This window comes from Cnephaeus nilssonii, assembly GCF_951640355.1.
Source record: "Cnephaeus nilssonii genome assembly, chromosome: 9".
Classification (NCBI taxonomy): Eukaryota; Metazoa; Chordata; class Mammalia; order Chiroptera; family Vespertilionidae; genus Cnephaeus; species Cnephaeus nilssonii.
In genome coordinates this window covers 16,668,488-16,673,312 of record NC_137080.1, presented here as the reverse complement: position 1 = coordinate 16,673,312, position 4,825 = coordinate 16,668,488, and the positions used below count along the sequence as shown (strand labels likewise).

The window sequence follows — 4,825 nt, the reverse complement described above, 5'->3', positions numbered from 1 at the left end:
CATAAGAGATGGTGATTATCAATATCCATATTTTACATGTGAAAAATGAGAATTGAAGAGTTACATAATGATATATAACATAGTATTATATAGATATGTAAATTTATATGTACATAAACACACACACACACACACACACACATATATATATATATATATATATATATATATATATATATATATATGAATTGTAAGTATAATTTGCCTGCAGTCACCAGCTGATAAGTAGCAGAGCCAGGGGCTAATTCAGGCCCTCAGCCACAAATTGTAGTGTTGCTTCTATTACCGTTTGTAGCAAGAGAGCTCCTTCATTCCAGATTTGCTTTCCTTTCTTTGGTGAAGGGATGGAAGTGGCCGTGGAAAACCACTTATGTTAGGCAAATATAAAGCTTTAGGTACTACAATTATAATTTATTCAGAGAGGTTTAAACAGAATTTAAAAATTTTAAAAAGGGAACGTTAAATGCGAGGTGATATGGTACATACCCCTATATCCAAATAGATCCATTCTATAGACAGGTTGGCATTTAACCTAAAGATCATAAAAAAATACTTCATAATCATTATTTTCCCTCCCAACCAATTTTGCTGTCTAATAACATACATGCACCTAAATCCCTCCCTTTTGTACATCATAAATATCTAACATAAACTTAAGCAGTCACAGCCTAATGTGGGGCTTTAACATGACACTCAGTATATATTCAACTGAGTTAAATTCTTTCACGTTCTAAAAGCAGTGGAATTAAAGATCACCTGATTTACTCCCTTCCCCTAAGACAATCTACACTAATAAAAGAGAAAGATGCAAATTGACCGTACCTCCATGACGCCCACCAGCCAATCAGGAGTGAGTATGCAAATTAACCCAACAAAGTATGCAAATTAACCCAACAGGCACGGAGTGAAGACTGAAGGCTCCGCCTAAGCGAAGACTGAAGACTGAAGGCTGAAGGCTTGGCTCCTCTGCGGACCAGGTCCCGGGTGCCGGAGGAAAACCAGTGCCGGCAGCCAGGGAAGGAAGGCCTATTGCACGAATCTTCATGCAACGGGCCTCTAGTTTATATATAATACTTACAGAGGGCTATTTAATCTAGATTAGTTCATCTTCCTTTTGATAAATGAATTCTAAAGCCCATGCCACAGAGCAAGAACATTCCAGAGGTAACTGGGCCCGGTTGCTGAAGGGTGTGAAACCCTCCCTGCTGCTGCTGTTTGCTGTGCCTCCTCCATCCTGGGCCTCGGGTTCACAGGTGCCTCACTTCATCCCAGTCTTGGGTGTTGGGTTTATGTCTTCTTTGGGGGAAACGAGCTGTTGTGCAGCCATTGGTACCTGTATTGGGGAAACACACCATACAAGCAAGGAGCTTACAGCCCCAGTGGCGAAAACCTTTTCTTGTCAGTGACCAAGAACTCTTGCAGTTGTTTATGTCATCCCTTCTTCAACAGACAGAAGATACTAAAAAGTTGTGTATCTTATGGATAACTCCACTAATAAGCTAAAATGTCTGTCAAGGTCAACCACAACATGCCAGATCAGTTCCATCAGTGCAAGATGCCCCGTCTGATTGCCAAGGGTGAAGGTAAAGCAAATGGAATCACTACAGTCATAAGCAATATGGTTGACATTGCAAAGGTACTTAATTGGCCTCTAATCTATCTTACTAAATATTTTGGTTGTGAGCCGGGAGCAGTTTGATGTTAAGAATCACCGTTACATTGTTAATGGATCTCTTGAGGTGAATAAGCTGCAAGACATGTTGGATGGATTCTTTATAAAATTGGGTCTCTGTCCTGCGTGTGAGAATCCTGAAACAGAGCTGCATGCCAACCGAAAGAAGCAAACAGCAGGTGATTCTTGTAAAGCCTGTGGCTATCGAGTCATGCTTGACACATCATTCTCAAAAACCCACCTGAGAACAGTGACAGTGGTTCAGGAAAGGAAGGAAAGGAAAAGAAAAATAGGAAGGGCAAAGACAAGGAAAATGGCTCCGTGTCCAGCAGTGAGGCACCACTACCACCACCACCAAAGGACATCAATCCTCCTCCACATGCTGTGGAAGAAGAAGAGGATGATGATTGGGGGGAGGATATAACTGAGGAAATTCAAAGGTGCAGAATGGATTAGATCAGTGCCCACGCCAAGGTTCTGACACTCTGTGATGATTTGAAAGGACTGTTGAAAAATGGGGTCAATATCCTGTTTGATTTTGTCGAGAAAAACAAAGAGGAGGGTGTCGTCACTCATTTGACAAATTGTTGCCGAAGCAGAAAGACTGGATGTAAAAGCTACGGGCCCTCTTCTTTCGACCGAAGTTCTTTCTAATGAGAAGATTAAAGAGCAGATGAAGAAATACAGGGGCCATTTCCTACGATTTTGTCACAACAACAAAAAAGCTCAACGATGCCTTCTTCATGGTTTGGAGTGTGTGGTAGCAATGCACCAAGCTCAGCTCATCTCCAGTTTTCCACATATCTTGAAGGAGCTGTATGACCCAGACCTTTTGGTGTAGGAGGTGATCATCAACCGATCAGAAAAGCCTCAAAAACCTTTTCCAATATGTCTCAAAAGAACTCGCCAAAGAGATTTGTGTCAAAGCAGAACCATTTATAAAGTGGTTGAAGGAAGCAGAGGAGAAGTCTGGTAGTGAAGAAGATGATGAAGATGAGATATTCAAAGTCTGCCAGGGTACCAAAAGTTGAAGCTGTGAAGTCTGACAAGAACAATGACATTGATCCTGATGTCATTTAAAGGAGTGGGTGCAGCCCAGCTTAACTGTAACGCTGAGAGTCTTTCTGCCTCATCAGCCAGAAGTGCGGCATGTATGGGCAAAAGCTAACATGGTTTCACATCATGCTACACTTTCTACTAAAAACATATTGCTGTGAGTGGCCTGTAATTAAGCCCAACAAGACATCGCAGGAGTCCACACACATATCAGTGAGCAGATGTAGTTGGCTTATTTATAGCATGTTTTCCTTTGAAAAATTAGTGGTGGACACATTTGGATCACATTTATACAGTTATAAAAATAAAGACTTGATTTTGGTCATTCTTCAGATTTTTGGCTCTGAATGACTTGAGCTGAAATAATAGGCTCCTTTTAAAAACATTGTACTATCATTTAATCTGATAGAATTCTTGAATCCTGTTCGAAACTGTTAGGTGCTGGGGCTGTAAAGAGGTCTTCAGCAGAATGTAAACATAAACTTACTTGTAATTATCTTATTCAGCCATTAATAAATTCAGTACTTTTTATGTCTTATCGCTAGTTCCTCAAATTGGCATCTGGTAATGTATATTCTTACCATGTCGAGGTGGAATGTGCAATACCTTTATCTTACTAAGAGTAAAAATGACCCGAGTGTCTTATAAATAGTTTTAAATAGTTTTGAAACTTGAATTTTTTTTTCAGTTTGCATACACTTGCCCCAAATTATAGTCTTTAAAGACATGTGCATTACACATTAGATGAGCCAAGGAAATTATTACACTAACAAATAAGCATTTTATGTGTATATAGCTATTGCTTTGTGCTGAGAAAATCCTCTCAATCTTTGGGGTATGATTTAATATGATATAATAGTAACTTCTATGAGTTTATTTGAGGGAAGAAGGAAAAGGTGCAAAAACAGCATAATTTTTCAGCTTTTACTCTGATGGCTTAAATTATATTGTATCTTTTGTTCAATGTGGATTTTCTCTGATACTATGGCCTTTTTTCTTAAAATGCCTTTTACATTTGGACACATAGGTATTGATTGCTATCTTGCCAGAATAAGTGTTGCTATGTCTCAAACTTGATTTTTTTAAAAAGTTCTTATTTAAAAAGAAAACTAGCCTGGCCAGCATGCTCAGTGGTTGAGCATCAACCTATGAACTAGGAGGTCACTGTTCAATTTCCTAGTCAGGGCACATGCCTGGGTTGTGGGTTCGATTCCCAGTGTGGGGTGTGCAGGAGGCAGCCTATCAATGATTCTCTCTCATCATTGATGTTTCTATCTCTCTCTCCCTCTTCCTTCCTCTCTGAAATCAATAAAAAAATATATATTTAAAAAAAAAGAAAACTAAAATTGTACTTCTAAGTCAGCCTGTATATTGGTGGAAGACTTAGGGTGTCTTTTATTTTACGTTGAACATAATCAGGTACTCATGTAGTCTGGTGATGGCCACTAAATACAGGAGTCTAGGGCCCAGCCCAGCCCATCCTGGGCTTTAGATTTTAAAATAACTTTTTCTGAATTCCTTTTCCAATTTAAACTCACTTGTTATGGGTTCTGACTATATCGAAGAAATCACTTTCAAAGAAGAAACTTGTTGCATTTATTCCTTTCCATAAAAAGTGGGGATTAAAAAAATCCCATGCCATTTCCTTTTGGTATTGTTGTTGTTATTATTTTACCATTTTCAATTTATATTGGAAATCCAGCATCAGTCCCATACCTAAGGTGCTTAATTTCAGGTCAGGGGTTTTTGGAAAAAATTGCTCCCTGTCTGTATCTGTGTCCCTTGTGGCTTGGAGCAGCAGGGACCTGGAAGCTACTCATGAATGTATAGGCTTGTCCAATATATTTGGAGGTGGGGCTTGAGAGCCACAGATAAATTACAGGGTGAACTTTAAACACCTCTAAGAACCAGAATCTTAACCATAAGATCACCTGGAGCAAAGGCTTGTTTTATAATTCATTCATTCATTCATTCATTCATTCATATGTATATTTCTCTATCTGGCCTTTCCTACAGAGCACCTCAAAAACCTGTAACCAGTCTACCCACTCACCATGTAGTGGCACTGAGTTCCAGATAAATGTAGTGGGCCATTGC

At 39.3% G+C, this 4,825-nt stretch overlaps 1 pseudogene across 1 annotated transcript; it reads left to right on the top strand.

The window, feature by feature from the left end:
• Positions 1–1,504: 1,504 nt before the first annotated feature.
• Positions 1,505–2,752, top strand: LOC307105577 (eukaryotic translation initiation factor 5-like; annotated as a pseudogene). Its single transcript has one exon. The product of its transcript is annotated as a eukaryotic translation initiation factor 5-like (transcript).
• The last annotated feature ends 2,073 nt before the right edge of the window (positions 2,753–4,825 follow it).